Below are 17,348 nucleotides of genomic sequence, written 5' to 3'. Positions count from 1 at the left end.
CCCAGACTGATCTATAGATCCAACACAATCCCATCAAAATTCCATTATTTCTTTGCAGAAATTGGTGAGTCGATCCTAAAATTCAAATGGAATTGTAAGGGATCTTGAACAGCCAAAAAATCTTGAAAGAGAAGAGCAAAATTGGAAGACTGTATTTCCTCACTTCAAAACTTACTACAAAGCAACATTGATCTGTGGCATGGTTATGTATTTTAGACACACAGATCTATGAAATAGAATTAAGAATCCATAAAAAGAACCCTCACATTTATGATCAACTGAATTCTGATAAGACAATTCAATGGGGGAAAATAATATTTTCAACTAATAGTGTTGGAACAACTTGATATCTACATGCAAAATAATTAAATTATTTAATTAATAAATAACCTCATTTCATACCATATACAAAAATCAACTCAAAATGGTTCAAAAAGGTAAAACTATAAAATTCTTAAAAGAAAACACAGGTGTAAATCTTTTGACTTTAGATTAGGCCATAGTTTCTTAAGTATGGAATCAAAAGCACAAACAATAACAACAAAAAAATAGATAAACTGAACAACTTCAAAATTAAAAACGCCTGTGTCTCAAGGGCAACATCAAGAAAGTGAAAAGACAACTCACAGAATTATAGAAAATAACTGCAAATCGCATATCTGATAAGACATTTGTACCTAAACTATATATAAAGATGTATTACAACTCAAAAATAAAAGACAAATAACTCAATTTTAAAATGGGCAAAGAATCCAAACAGACAATTCTCCAAAGATATATAAATGGCCAAATACGCACACGGAAAGATGGTCCACATCACTAGGCACCAGGGAGATACGAATCAAAACCACAGTGAGACACCATACCACACGACTATGATAACTAGAATGGCTATAATCAAAAACATACCTGTTGGTAAAGATCTGGGGAGACTGGAACACTGCTGCTGGGAATGTAAAATGGTGTACCCACTGGAAAATCTGGCAGGTCCTCAGATGGTTAATAGAGAGTTTATCATATGATCTAGCTATTCCACTCCTAGCCGTTTACCGCCCCCCCCAAAGGAACACATACATCCACACAAAAACTAGTACATGAATGTTCACAACAGCATTATTCATAATAGCCAAAATCTGAAAACACTCTAAATGACCATCAACTGGTAAATATTTAAATAAAATGTGGTATATCCATACAATGGGATATTATTTGGCAATGAAAAGAAATGAAGTCCTAATACATGCTACAGTGTAGATGAATCTTGAAAATAGTTTGCTAAGTATGGTTTCATTTGTATGAAATGTACAGAACAGGTAAATCTAGAGACAGAAAATAAATTAGTAAGCTAGGGTAGATGGCAGGAGAGGATGAAGGGAGTGACAGTTAAGGGGTGCAGGGTTTCTTTCAAGATGATGAAAACATTTTAAAATTGACTGACTGACAGATGGACAACTCTGCAAATATACCGCTGCTGCTGCTGCTAAGTTGTTTCAGTCGTGTCCGACTCTGTGCGACCCCATAGACAGCAGCCCAGAGGCTCCTCTGTCCCTGGGATTCTCCAGGCAAGAACACTGGAGTGGGTTGCCATTTCCTTCTCCAGTGCATGAAAGTGAAGTCGCTCAGTTGTGTCCTGACTCTTCACGACCCCAGGGACTGTAGCCCACCAGGCTCCTCCGTCCATGGGATTTTCCAGGCAAGAGTACTGAAGTGGGTTGCCATTGCCTTTTCCAGCAAATATACTAAAACCCACTAAATTGTACACTTTGAGTGAATTATATAGTATGTGAATTATATCTCAATAAAGCGATTGAGGAAAAAAAGAGTGAGTCTTGGATTGCTGGTTACACTTCTAATGACTGGCAATGTCACTACTTCTCTGGGCCGCAGCAGGGCAAGCCAATCTCATAACTGCAACTAGCACTTCATCCTATGGACACATCTAAAGAATCATGCTCAGGTACTGGGCACCATGCTGAGCAGTGAGAACGCTGTGCATAAATGAAAAACAACATCCTCACTTCTCAAGGGATCACCACCCAGGGCTTCAGTGTAACCTAGCCACAGGTGGCTACCGCGCACTTAAACGTGCTGAGTCTGAATTGAAAGCGTAAAATTTCAAGGACATCGAATTTCAAGGGCTGAGCAAAAAAAGTAAAATAGCTCATTAATAATTGTTTATACTGAATAACATGCTGAAATGATATTTTGGACAGACTGGGTTAGAGTAGATGGTAAAATTAATTTCACCTGTGCTTTTTTACTTTTGAATGTGGCACCAGGACATTTAAAATCACATCTGTAGCTCATATTCTGTTTCTATGGGGCAGTGCCGGTTTAGGTTTTTAAATATAAATAAAGCACTGAAACTTTCCTGACCCCCAGTGTTTTGGAAGATTATCTTATACAGACTTCTAAATGGTAATTAACTCTGAAGTCCACTCAGCGGTTATAAAATGCCCACTGCTCTACAATTACGGAGGCACAAAAGGTCTCTTGTTTGCTGCCCTCTGCCAATTGGTCCCTTGGACTAGAGATGAAGATGCTCGGCTTGGCCTTTTAAATATTGGCGTGCCCAAGTCTTCACAAAGCACAAATGTTTCCCAAATAAGGCAGGCCCAGAAAACTTCATCTGAACTCTTTAAGACTCACGATCAAAAGGGTTGCCTTTTGAAAATGATTAAAGATCACACTGAAATGACAGGCGCCTATTCACAGAAAATTTCTGCTGAAAGAAATTCCATCTACAAGGGGCTTTGCATGTCATCTGCAGGGGTTCCCTTCAGCCCTCAATTGTGAACCCTGAGTTGTTTATTAGAGATTTTCACTTCTCCTTCTTTGACTCCCTCTTTGATCCACATGTCCAGGGTAATAAGAACTGGGCCTATGGGGCAGAGGCAAGCTCTACACTTCCGACCTTGTTGCAGCTTTATAAGAAATCCAGAGGTATGTCTGTGCCCTTGGAGAGGACACAGAAATGGACCTCAGATGTGGCAGGCTATGGAGATGAAGTGCGATCACAAAGTAGCTGAGACCCCTACCAACACATCTTGTTTCTTCTTTACTCAGCAAATGCCCAAAGAAGTGTGCCAACTGACCTTTTTATTCCTGGGCTCTCTGGAGTTAAGAGAGAAGGTCTGGGGACCTCCCTGGTGGTCTAGTGGTTAAGAATCCACCTTGCAACGCAGGGCGTGTGAGTTCGATCATTGGCCGGCAAACTAAGATCCCACATGCCACTGGAGAACTAAATCCCTCTGCTGCAACTAGAGAGCCCACTCCCCACAACTGGTGAGCCTGTGAACCACAGTGAGTATCCCGCATGCCATAACTAAGACCCAATGCAGCCAAATAAATAGACACATATTTTTTAAAAAGAAAGAGAGAGAGAAGGTTTGGAGGTGAAGTAAGGTATCCAGAGTCACAGTCTTGGTAAGTGGCACAGCCACGCTTCCAACATGGGACGGCTAAAGTCCAAAGCTAACAACCTTTTTCCGCACTGAACTATACTGTCATCCTTTCATTGCACAAACACCACTCTAGGGTATGTGCAGTGGGAATAGAAGGTTAGGGTGACGTGTTTTGAAAAGATAATATGCACCAGAATCCTGCCTGCTCAAGCGAGATGCTCTTCAATTCCTACACCTACTTCTGTTCAGTAGCTCCAGTAAACTGAAATGGAAGGCAAGTTTCATTGGCTTAATTACCTCCGTTCTGCGCATAGTGGAAGCAGAGACAAAATCTCTCAGGATCCTTCATCTCCTCTGGGCGTGCGGTGGGTAGAAGTAGGGAACACAGGGCTTCCTTCAGTGTCCTGTCATCAAAGACCCACTTCTTCCACACGCTCACAAGTGGAGGGCACACTGTACCACGCTCGTTCTACCACCCAAGGCTGGCCGTGCCCCATGCTCGGCGCCGGACACGCGGAGATGCACACTTGTGGGTCTCTGCCCTCTCAGCTGTTCCTCAGTGAGTGCCTACCAAGTCGTTTTAAAGGGCCTATGTTTGGGGCAAAGTGGGCTGTAAAGAACAAAGCTCATTTCTGGAGCTGGTTTGTGGCTTGAGATGTTGTCTCAAATTATAGCAGTCGTTACCAAATGTACCTGATTTTGTGTTTCAAAAGAACCCGCTGTAACATGGCTATTTCTAGACGGCCTGTTTCAGGGCTCGGGTAATCAAAGCTCTCATTAACCATTCTCCTCCCACCACTTCCATTTTCTCCCAGACCTGGGAGACAGTAAGCAATTGCCTGCCTTAGAAAAACCCTGGGTGGTGTGATTTGGAAAAGTAAAGAAATTATGATGGAAATGTCATTGTAGACCATCGTAAGTCTGAATCCCTCTGTTCAAAGATATCTCAATTATCTCCAGCTAGCGACTCCTAGGAAGCCAGATGGCTTCAAAGGATAGCCAGGGCCAACACTCTCTCCTTTATCTCTGGGTATGCTGGGCAGAATAATGGCCCCTCAAAGATGCCCATGTTCTAATCCCAGGAATCTGTGTCTATTTTACCTTAATTGGCAAAAAGGACTTTGCAGATCTGATTAAATGAAGGGTCTTAAAATGGGGAGGTTATCTCAGATTATCTGGGTGGAAACAATATAATCACATGAATCTCTAAAAGCAGAGAGCCTTTCTCTAGAGAGATGCTCAGATAGAAAAAGGGCCAGAGAGGTGCTAAAATGCTGATTTTGATTATGGAGGAAGAGAGCTATGAGCCAAGGAATCCAAGTGTCCTCAAGAAGATGGAAAAGGCAAGGAAATAGATTCTTCCTTAGGGTATGCAGAAAGAACACAGTCTTGTTAACAAGTTGATGTTAGCCTAGTAAGACCCATACTAGACTTCTGACCTACAAAATTGCAAGATAACAACTTTGCGTTGGTTAAACCACTGAGTTTGGAATAATCTGTCAGGGCAGCAAAAGAAAGCCAACACCCTGGTTACATCAAACCAAACACTGAGATATCAGGCAATGAGGACAAGTGACCAGACAGTGCCTACACAGTCAAAACAACTGGCTTAACCAACTCATCAGTTCTGTCCCAAAGAAAGCTCAAGCATTTCTATGGAATGACCCCATACAACTCCCATCAAAGATGAGATTGAAAGTATAAACTGCATCAAAGCGCTGGGCTGCAGAGAAGGAGCCAACACTTTGGGTTGACTCTGTATGTTCTTGTCGGCTCTGCAGAACTGTTGCGTCATTATTCATCTAGGACCTGCTCAGCATCATAGTATCAGACAGACCTCTTCTCCTGTGGAAGGCGAGTAGGGAAAGCAAGAGTAGTATTCCCCGAGTCTTGCTCCTAAGACTTTGATCCTCCCCAACCTCCTTAAGTGTAGCCTGCTGTGTTCATTGCAGATACTTGGAGTGACAAAGGGAGATGAGGAGGGTGCTCCTCTCCTGGCTTAAACCATAAACCTATGATGCTTCTATACAGAAAGTTAGTTGTAGGATTGCCCTTCCCCTCAACACACACATGTTTGAAGGAAATATGTTAGTTTCTGGAACTAACTGTTAGGGCTTAGTTCATGATGGAGGGACTGGTAGGCACCCTTCTCCCTCTTCCTTTTCTCCTTAAGGAAGAGATGATGGTTTATCTTAAGCAGTTATCACTGATGAAAGTAATTGTGTTGGAGCTTCTCTGAGCCACTTTGTACTTGACCACATCATCCATCCAAGGAAGTAGTCATCCACCTATCTGACAACCTTCTGGAGGTCTCAGTGTTTAATCTCATCAACCCAAAGGGCTTATCATTGAATAGCAAATAGGGTAACTGAGAACATACAAACTTGTCAAAAGTATGGTTCCTAACCAAAGGGATTCCTGATCCATTAGGATGATTCTCAGCACCACTGCCTGAGGGCCTACCCTATTCAAAGTACTGCATATGTGTTTTCTGATTTAATTCCAATAGTGTCCCTAAAAGATGAGTTCATTATCCCCAGATGAGGAAACTGAGGCTGATAACATGTTCAAGGTCATAGTGCTATTAAATAAAGGAGCTTGAATTCAGAATCAGGTCTCTCTCATGCCAGCATCCAGGTTCTTCTCACTATGTTGGATGGCCTTCCAGATGGAAAATATTTGTTCCCCAGAAATTTCTTAAAAAATGCTACAATGTGTGTGTATACACACACACACACACACACATATGAGATTCTCACTTGAAATCTAGCTTCTCTAGCTAGTACAGGGAAGGGTTCTTGGTGACATAAACAAGACTGGTTTCAACTCTAGAAATATTTATTGAGCAACTACTAGACAGAAGCCATGCATATAAACAGGCCAGAACCCCACATTCTACTAAAGAAATCAGGCCTGCACACACACATGTGCACACATACACACAATCATAGGACAGAAAATAAGAACTGTATCAAAGCTGTCAGCTAGAAAGGGGCTAAATAAGCAGCAGCCAGTGAAATTAATGGGCTTTCTAGGTGGCTCGTGGTAAAGAATCCACCTGACAATGCAGGAGATGCACAAGACACAAGTTCAATCCCTGGGTTGGGGAGATCCCCTGAAGAAGGAAATGGTAACCCACTTTAGTATTCTTGCCTGTAAAATCTCATGGACAGAGGAGCCTGGCGGTCTAGTGTCCCCGGGGGTCACAAAGATCAGACACAATTGTGCAACTGATCATGCACTGAAATTAACTGAGTATGCTTCGGAGGGAAGATACACTCCAAAAGCAGAAGCAGAAGGAAAACATGGGGATGTGGAAACACAGAGCGTCTTGGGATGAAAGGAGCATCTATCTCAGTGTTCTCAGGGCAGAAGAAAAACAGAGAGGAAGCTAGAAAGGTAAGAGAGGGGTAGATTCCAGGTTGGGGAAGGCATTGAATATGATGTTAAGGGAAGTTTGGACATTATTTTCTATTATAAAATTATTGTTTTATATATATATACTTAAAATGCATTCCAAGGGGAGCCATGAAGACTTCTGAACAGGGAAGTGAACTGTTTTCAGCTGTGCTTTAAGAGATTTCCGGAGAGAGGTACGGGAATTGGCAATGGCAGATGGGTCCCTGTACAGCCTTTGTGAGTGTCCTGAGTCTGTGAGGTCTGACCAAGAGCCTAGATTTCTAGTCCCAACTTGTTCACCACTCTCTGACATGAGTCAAGTTATGATAACTTCCTGAACCTCAGTCCTCCCATACCTAAACTGATGAGGTTGAACTAAGTAATTGCTAAAAATCCATCTAACTCTAAACCACTATGATACAAAGTTACAAATCTGTACTCACTACAGCAAATGCGCCTTTGCATCATGAAAAGCATGGAGATAACTAGTCCTAAAGTCACTTGGATCTCATTGCAGAGTCAAAAGACATAATTTATGTAAAGTATTTTTTCTAATGTATTATATATGTTAAGTAAATCCAAGTGAAAGTTTCTTATTTTGAAGGCTACCTTGATTACATAATGTCTTCCTTTCCCAGCCTTAAAAAGTAGTATTCCCTTTTCCCTTTCCAAATCAAGACCTTTGTCTTAACTAAAAACAGCTGCCAAGTTTTTCCCAACTCACCTGCTTAGTGAAGAAAAATAATCTGGTGGAATATACCCATAAATTTAAATTCTAACTACAATATAAAAGCTAATGCTCTGTGGCAGGCATTACTTCACATTTCCACAGCACCTAAATCAAGACCTGGGCACACAAGCTTATTTAAAATGAATTCAGCCAAGATATGAATCAACTGCACTTCCATCTGCAAAGAGGACCATTTCAGAGGGATTTTTTTTTTCCCCCCAAAATATGGCTATGTGAATGATGATGTTATTACTGGTATGGAGAGGATGGCCTAAGAGAAGAGAGGAGGCAAACCTCTCTCTTCCTCAGTGGTTCACATTCTCTTCTTTTCAACAAATATCTGATGACTCAAAGGGCAAGAGCTTCAGATAAGAAGGCTGCCTCTTTATGTCAAACTATCCAAAACTGCTGCTGAACTCTGGAAACTGTTAGAATAGATAGGTTAAAGATTAAACATATTCCGTACTATTCAGAAATACCGTGAGCGAAAACACCAGAGAATTCATCCTCCCAGGGAATATACATTACAGAGTGTAATTTGGCTGCCCTCCAGGATCTTGTCTTAAACAGCTATTGGGTGATTTAAAGAGATGAGTATTTTAGTGCCTTGACTTTTCTTTAAATATACACCATTTGAATGAATTCATTTATTGTAAATATCAAGATATTGTATTTAAAATTTCATATCTCAAAAAAAGTTCTTGGGATTTTTCTTTAAACCTTTAAGATAGTTAAATGATTCCTAATTTAAAAAAAAAAAACAACTAATCCTGGTGTTTAATGATGATAAAGAACTTGTCTATTTTTGTAACAAATCACCAGAACAAAAAGCTATTATGGAGTAATTAAACACCACATTCGGCATAGATATGGAGAAAGGAAGAATTGCAAATTACTTTTTACAGCTTGTTCTGAAGTTTTCTGAAGTGGAACACATTTTAATCATTAAACTCCTCAAAGGTGTTTTAAAAAAAAGTAATCAGGAAGGCTATGGGACCATCTCCAATTCTGGGGCCCCAAAGGCTCAGATGTTCCCAGGATCTACAACTAAGGGTCATCATCAGTGTGAAGTGCCATCTTGATCTTGATAAGTCACTTCAGAGGGAACTCCTGGAAAGTCCACTTCTCAGGTATTTTCCTGCTTAGGAGATCTCTGACCTTTCAATAAATACAGCTTGCTTGTTGAGGTCAAAGAACAAGTTAAGTTCAGGCCTAAACCAGAATTCTAAGACACTCCCTTCTGTTCCGTCTTGTGATAATTCAAAAAGTATACTTACATTGAATTGAGTGAGTCAGATTTCTGAGTACACCTGGCAGTGGGTGAGCATGTTAAATTATAAGGATTCCCTGTCTTAGGGAGTTCCCAGGATTAATCCCCAGTATCTCAGAGCAATCCAATGATTTCCCTGCACAGATGCCCTGGGCGGATACTGCTGCAACCTGGCCCGGCCCAGCTAGGATGCTGAGTCTCCCTGGTTTAAGGACCCAGGACTCACTCTCCTCTCTTGTGACCCTCTCCCGCCGAGCCCTGCTAGACCTAGGGCTCCACGGAGACACAGCCTGCCTGCTCCATTGCTCACCTGGCTCCTCTCTCCATCCCGCCCAGAGCCACGACCCGTGAGACACTCCCAATCTATCAGCATCTTTCTCCTTCTGTCCAGCCCAAATGGCTTCCTCTTTGAAAACTGAACAATCTGATTACTTTGCCTGGCTTCTTTTAACAAACACACTTTTTCATTTTTTCCCCCAACACAAATTATGGATAAAAGTCCATCTCACATAAAAGGGGGAAAAATAATTTATTTTCCTTAAACCTCACTAACATGGCTTTGGGGAAAAGTCTTTTATTTACTATAACTGGTGCCTGGAATGGGCAGCTGTGAATCGATTCACTCTTGGATATGGTTCCTTTTGTTTTGCTCCTCAGCCCCTGGGTTAAATAAACATTTTAAATCTCTTTACTTTTTGGGAATAGGTAAAACTGTACTTACATTTACAGCTCTGATGAATGCAGAGTTCTTGTGCTAATCCAGAAAAGTGCTCTGATGACCCCACTATCACTGATTTTTGGTTACCTTTCAAGAAAATGCCCACACTGACTTGTTTTATTCCCTGTCCAGTGTAACTTTTAAAGTGCTGGGAAGAAATTCCAGCTACAGAAACTCATTTAATTCTCATTTGACTTGAGTCACACCACTTACTTGTTTAACTGGAGAGCATCTTGGGATCTAGCGATATAAAGGGACAAACATAAAGAAGAAACCAGCTCCAACTGGTGTGGGGAAATCAGGGCTAGAATTCTAACATTTAGACAGCCTTTTTCACCTGAGATGGATATTTCTGAACCCTCAGAGTATAAAGGTCATGTCTATTCTGACCAGAGTATACCTTAAACTCAGGATACATAGCAATGGAGATCTCACTCAAGGGAGGTCCACTCATTGGGGTCCAGGATCAGCTAATTCTTCATAGACATGGGCCTGTAAACTCTGCCCTCCGTTAGATTATGCATTTGATCTCTTATTGTCCCCCTTATATACACAAATACTCGGTAATGTAAGTTATACTACAGACAGACAAAAACTATATTACTCAGGGCCTCTGCATGGAGCCCAGAGGTTACACAAGGACCCACACCACTAACCCAGAGTAGCACTAGGAAAATCAGTCTTCAAGCTCCAGATCCACTGAGTCAGGATCATCTGTATCCTTCTCAGAGAGCAGATAACCAAACCACACCAAACCCTTGGAGCTGGTTTGCCAAGGCCACTCAAAGGGAAGACACGTGTAGCTGAAACGGCCATTATAACTTGCCTGAAAGTGCATCATTTCCTAAGAAGCCCCAGGCTGTTAATCAGTTTCATTTTCTGATCCACAGATTTCTTTTTCTTAAGAAATAAATCTCCAAGTGCATGTACTCTCCCTAACAATGAGTGAAATGGTGCTGACCACATCTGATTGAATATCCAAACATTTTGCTAACTCATAACCCACCCCCGGTACCTGGAACCCCAATCCGAACCAAAGAAGTTGATCCAGCCAGTGGCTGCCCCACGCTGAGTAAGATGGCAGAGTCCACCAGAATGGGTTTCAGCAACTTTCCCTCCCCCAAAATGACAGATGTCCACTTCTCACAGACTGAATGTCTATGACCACCCTCCCCCCAAACTACACCATGCTAGTACCTTACCTCCCAGTGTGATGGTATTTGCAGATGGGGCCTTTGGGAGGTAGGTAGGTAGAGATGAGGTCCCTCATGCTGAGATTAAAGCTCTTAGAAGAAGAGACACCAGAAAGAGCTTGCTCCCCACATTCCAACCACCCCCCAACCACCAACAGACACGAAGAGGTGATGTGAGCACATAGAGAGAAGACAGCCACCTACAAGCCAGGAGGAGAGGACTCAGAATGAAACCTACACCTTGTTGGCACCTTGATCTTGGCCTTCCCAGCCTCCAGTGAGAAACACATCGCTATTGGTCAAGGCACCCAGTCTGTGGTGTTTGTTATGCTAGCCCAAGGGCGTCCCAGGTGGTGCTAGAGGTAAAGGACTCGCCTGCCAATGCAAGAGATATGAGTCAGGAAGATTCCCCTGGAGGCAGGGCATGGCAACCCACTCCAGTATTCTTGCCTGGAGAAACCCATGGATAGAGGAACCTGGAGGGCTTCAAGGGTAAACTGAGAAAGACATCACCCCTGTGAGCTCTGCAACTGCCCTTCAGGACAGTGAGAGAGGAGGAGTCCAGTGAAGGGAGCCATAAAGGTCACGTCTATTCTGACCAGAGCCTATTTACCTTTGCTTCTGCATTTGTTGCAGGCACACTGGACTTCCCTGCTGGCTCAGACAGTAAAGCGTCTGCCTACAATGCAGAAGACCCAGGTTCGATCCCTGGGTTGGGAGGATCCCCGGGAAAAGGAAATGGCAACCCACTCCAGTACTCTTGCCTGGAAAATCCCATGGATGGAGAATCCTGGTAGGCTACAGTCCATGGGGTCGCAAAGAGTCAGACACGACCGACTTCACTTTCACTTTGCAGGCACATAACCAGCAAGGGATGAACGTGGGCGCCCCCTAGTGGCTGCTGAGGATAACCACCCCTACCCAATGTCCCCCGAGGGGAGGGGCCCCAAAACAATGGGGCTGCCACTCCCTCCCCTGCCTCACCAAGCAACTCCCCGGAAGGAGCCTGGAGGCAATGCCTTCGCCAGGAACCACAGAACGGAGAACAACAATTTCCTTTCAGCACGGAACAGGGCCCCGGGTGGAAAATTTTCCCTCCATTCCCAAAAAGAAGGTTGCCAGGACCAGATACAAAAGGAGAAAAGTACATACTGTTTCGTATTTATAAAAATTACCAAGTAAGAACAAATCACTAGGAAGAAAACAAGCTAAATTAATACGGTTCCTGCCTTCCAGGAGGCAGGTAATCTGAGGAAAAACAGACCCAGAGGTGGGGGAAAATATGATTAAAACCAAGCAACTAGTGAAAACTACTAAATAAATCCTCCATATATATACAAATTAAATATCCACTGTGGGTATCCCATATGAGGGAAGAAGCAGCTGTTAGAACTAAATGACACATTTATTTAATCAAGAAAGGATATGAAGGTATATGGTCTTGTCACCACCTCTGCAAGGCTCCCTATCACTTTCCCAAGACACTCAGGAAACAATCTCAACTAGGCTTCCAGAATGTTTTATACCTTCCCAGGCACCCCATTAGTAATATCCTGTGAGTATCCCTTCTCCACTTCACAGGAAAGGCTTCCTTCTTACCTGTAACTTTGTTTCAACATTGCCACCACTGCAACATAACCTGTGCTTCTTTTGAGCCAGGCTTTGGATAAGAACTTGAGGTGCATGATCTCATTTAATCCTCACAACTAACTTGTAAGGCTCTACTATTATTATTTTATAAGAGGCAATATAGTTACATGGTATAAAAATATTTTTAAAAACAACAACATAAAGGCATATAGTACAGCCTCCCTCCCACTGCAGTCCCCCATAGGCCAAGTTCCCATACCCCTTTCACATACATGCCGCGCTTAGTCACGCAGTTGTGTCTGACTCTTTGCGACTCCATGGACTGTAGCCTGCCAGGCTCCTCTGTCCATGGGATTTTCCTGCCAAGAATAATGGAGTGGGTTACCATTTCCTCCTTTCCTGCATTTCCATCCTTCAGGGGATCTTCCCCACCCAGGAATAAACTCGCATTTCCTGTATCTCCTGCATTGCAGGCAGATTCCTTACCACTGAGCCACAAGAGAAGGCCTTTCACATATAACTATTATTATTCGTGTCTTATGTATCCAACCACAGCTGATGTATATAAAAGCCTCATGTTTTATATAAAAGGTAGCATATTATACAAGTTGCTCTGCACTTGGAAATGTTTACTTATCTTGGAGATCTTTACACAGAAAACTATCTCATACTTTTCTTATAGCTATATAGTATTCCGCTCTGTGATTGAACCAGAATATATTTAACCACACTTCTACTGATAGACACATGGATGCTTACATTATGATATTTTACAGATGAGAAAACTTAAGGCTCAGAGAGGTTAAGTGACTTGTCCCAAGTCACACAGTTGGTATGTGGCAGAGAAAGGACTCAAGTTGATTCGATTCAGGCCTAAACTCTTAAGCAATTTGCTGTATTTGTTGCCCGGCACAATGCCTGGCATGTAGCAGATACTCAATAAATATTTAATGAGTAGATTAATGAGCCAACAAAACTGCAAAAAATATAAAAATTAAAAAAAAAAAAAAGAAAAAATAGCAAGAGGAGCAACTCTGTTCTTTCTTTCCTGCATTCTTCACTGATAACCACTATTCTTCACTCTCTAGATACCCACATCTACTTCTGTACACTGTATCGTAACAGCAGAACAAAGACCTGCAGCCATTCCTGGGTCCTGCCGGAGCCGTGTACATTATTTAATCCTATTCAGACTCTGGATGAAGGATATCCTAGAATGGATGCAACATCACCTCTGTTGGCCAAAAGCCCCAAAGGGCTGCTCAAGAAGGTCACAAGGAGGTGGGAAATGAGAGTTCCTGGGGCCAAACAGCACCTGTGCCTAGACCCCGGGGGTCACAGTGAGACATCTGAGCGTCACTGCGGATTAGACAGCCAACTTCCAGATCACTCCCGGACTTCACAGCCGGTTTTCCTCTATAATGCAGACATCCCCCAAACCTTCAGCTCCTTCCAAATGTGCCAAAAAGCTGACACATGTAGCCTTGTTTTTACACTGTGTTTTACGTTCGGCTCAGCCGTCCAATAAATTTAACACCAGAATTATATACAACATTAAGTGCATTCAAACACAGCTGATTTCTTCACAGGCCTTTGTGAGCAGCTGCGGGGAAGGTAAAGTATCTGACAGCAGGAAAGCTGCGTCTTTCAACACTACAGGCCCCAGGGACCACTGGCCAGGAAGGTAACCTCCCTGTGACCTCACAAGGTATCAGAAGGGTTTAATTCTCCTGACTTGTGTTAGGAGAACATTACAAACATCACCATCTGCACTCAGCCTTCCAGCCCCTCCAAAGACATGGGATGCCTGCCTTCAGATGAACCAGACTTAAAACGACTCAGAATGTGACATATACCATGCTGCGTCTACATTCTCTATATGTATTCTATATGTATTCTCTATATGTATACAACATGTGAAATTTCTGGAAAGTGAGTGACTGCCTTGAGAAACACACACCCATCTGATCCTTTGCTGTCGTGTTTGATAATAAGAGTTATTTATTCAACAAGGGCTCAGAATTACAACTTAATTGGTTGTCATCTGCTCAATGAAGAAATAATGTCCTCTCCAATTATTCTAATCTAATCCATTTAATCTAAAATCCATGCGACATTACAGATTTTCCTGAGACAGAATAGTTCAATCTCTTCCTCCCCATTTAATTCCAAACTATTGACATGCAAAACAAATAGCCATTCCTTTTAAAGGTTGCAATACCAAAAAAGAATCTATCATTTTTGCCCATCTTGAAGGCTAGCTTGCTAGCTATAGGATTAACATTTGCAATTTCCCTAAAGTGAGAAATTTCTGAAGATTATGTGTTTGCCTTTCATTTTCCTCAACTGGGCTCACCCTGAAACACGTAGAACAGAAATCTCAAAGCAGGAATATCAGGAGCCACATTCAGCTATCTTAGAAACAAACAGAAAAATGCATTTTACCAAGATGTCCAGAGAGAAAGAGACAGACAACACCCAGCCAATCAGTCAACAAACACGTTCATCTTAATTTGTGGGTTTCCATTAAAAATGTTTATAGACATAGTTCTTTCTAACACATTATGTTAATAAATGTTGTGTGAACAAAGCCTGTGTCTAAACACTGTTATGCTTTGCATGCCTGTATTTATCAGGTTTCATATATAGTCAAAATGCAGATCACGACAGAACAATTTCTTGACATTTTTGTTTTATAATTATTATTATCACAGTGCAATTCTAGTGGGTCTTTGCCGGATATATATCAGAGGTGAAAATCTTTTTAAAGTAAATCATTATAAAAATCTCTTTCCTTTATACCGTGCTGGAAGTGCAGTGTCTAAAGGTCTTCTGGGAAAATAAATAATGGAAATTTTGTTATTGATCTCATACAGAGGCAGTGAATCTAATGAGTTATTGTTATTTTACCCACAGCAAATATTATGTGGTCCAAAATAATAACATTCAATTAAAGAAAGAAAGTCAGATAGGACATAAGATAAAAACGTAACTTAACAATGAATTCCTTTTCATACTTCCTAAATGCTAATTTAGTCTGTCATGTACTTAGAATGAAATTCTTTTGAAAAGGTAGTTTCCCATGCCACGGTAATAATTAAAATGATTATTTATCTTGTTATAGACAAGTATCATCATCAACAAAAGAAGGTTACTGGTCTTCATTAAAAGATAATTTATATTTGGGTTTTTTCTTAATCTAACAACAATAGCAAAGCCGACAGTCAAGTCTCCCAGGATTTATCAAAACTTTTGAAGAGTTAAGTCTGAGCAAAACCATAAATGCAACCTTGAAAATGTTTCACAGTGGAGCCCTATTAGCACGGATCCTCATTATATGAATTGAGGGTCATCAGACTAAAAGGTCACAATGTGTCTCTTAGGACTTGCTGGATCCGGGAAATCAGAGCACTTCACCTTCAGCGAGAGAAAAAGAGGCATCTACAGCAGGTGTTTGTCTGATTTCTCCATGGTATATTATAAAAAATGGGAAGCCACTGCATTTAAATATTCTGTATCTGGTTCATCAAGCCACCAAGAAAATCCAAGTGACTTGAGTCTTAGGAAGCAGCTGCCATAATCCTAAATCCTAGAACAAAGCTCCTACTGTTTTGCCAGGCTAACCTAACACACTTGCTTTTAACTCCCATCCTTGTGACTTAACTGCTCCACAGCTCTGTTCTTGCTGGATGGTGAGACCCCCCAACCCTGGGCTCACTTACTCAGCTTTATCCTCGCATTACTCTTTCTAGGCTCAGACAATGCCTCACCCATCTCCCCAGGCAGCAAAAATTAAGACTAAAATCTTGGCACCCATGGCTATTTTCTTTTCCCTACACAGAAACAAAACTACATTTACAAAGAGGTGTTTTCTAAAGATGGATTTCTCTTCAAGGGGTTAAGTCCTAGCTTCTCTCAAAAACCAAAGAACCCAAAGAGTGAATGACTCACTTTGAACATTTTCCTTTTAGGGACACATAAATGACATTTGAGTGGCAAAAAAGAAGGTCTTCGTATAGGCAGAAAACAACTAGAAAGGGTATGTCTGCCTACCATTCATCATAGGGTATCGCAGGTAGCTTTCATCTGCCTTTCAAACCCATTAGCCATGAGCAGCTTGCTAGAGGATACAGACTAAATCTTATGTTTCTCCATAACCACACAAATATTTGTAGACTAAAAGGAATAAATGAATGAAACCAGCTGAGTGCTTACTCTATGTCAGGGAAGACAATAAGCTTTTAATCTTCAAGACAATCTCATAAGGTGCGTAAAGGTATGTCAAGATCATCCTGTTTTGTAGATGATGAAACAGAGGCTTAGAAAGGTTAAAATTATCCAGCCAAGACTTAAGGAGTTGGGACCTGGTATCACACCATATGGGGCTTCCCAGGTGGTGCTAGAGGTAAAGAACCTGCCTGCCAATGCTGGAGATGTAAGAGACATGCGTTCCATCCCTGGGTTGGGAAGATCCCCTGGAGGAGGGCGTGGCAATCCATTTCTGTATTCTTGCCTGGAGAATCCTATGGATAGAGGAACCCAGCAGGCTATGGGCCACAGAGTTTCAAAGAGCTAGACACAACTGAAGCAACTTAGCAGGCATGCACAAAACCATATGTTCCAGAACTTATGCTCTCAACCATTGTGCTAAAGTACTTAAGTGATTAATAAAATGGCTCTCAATCCTCAAAAGCAAGTCCTTACTTAAGATGCAACTATTTTCACATAATGGATAATTTATAATTTCATGACACACTGGATTTCTAAAACATGTGCATTTTTGAAAAACAATACTCTCAGACATTGTAGTATCAGGGTGTTTTTTGCCAGAACTTAAAGAACTTTAAAAATCAACAACAGGGGGCAAAATGAATTCACACATTTCCAAGAACCTGTCACCAGGAGGTTCATGGTCCCCATGCTTTGGTCCAACTCTCTGGTTGTAAGCATTTCAAATTGCCTGGAAGAGACTGAGAAAACAGAGGTGCCCTGGAGAACCAAATCTGTCAAAACAGATCTCAGCCACACAATTGCTCAGCTCTTA

General features: G+C 41.7%; 1 protein-coding gene and 1 non-coding gene across 6 annotated transcripts in view; one reads left to right on the top strand and one right to left on the bottom strand.

Moving 5' to 3' along the window:
* Window positions 1-17,348, bottom strand: part of GFRA1 (GDNF family receptor alpha 1) — a 224,351-nt gene that overhangs the window by 175,603 nt on the left and 31,400 nt on the right. The window lies entirely within an intron of this gene.
* Window positions 11,363-11,434, top strand: TRNAC-ACA. The gene has a single exon. It is a non-coding gene; the product is annotated as a tRNA-Cys (tRNA).

The sequence above is a fragment of the Cervus canadensis genome, chromosome 8 (assembly GCF_019320065.1).
Source record: "Cervus canadensis isolate Bull #8, Minnesota chromosome 8, ASM1932006v1, whole genome shotgun sequence".
Lineage (NCBI taxonomy): Eukaryota > Metazoa > Chordata > Mammalia > Artiodactyla > Cervidae > Cervus > Cervus canadensis.
The sequence above is the reverse complement of the archived record's forward strand: the minus strand, read 5'-3'. Positions and strand labels throughout refer to the sequence as shown.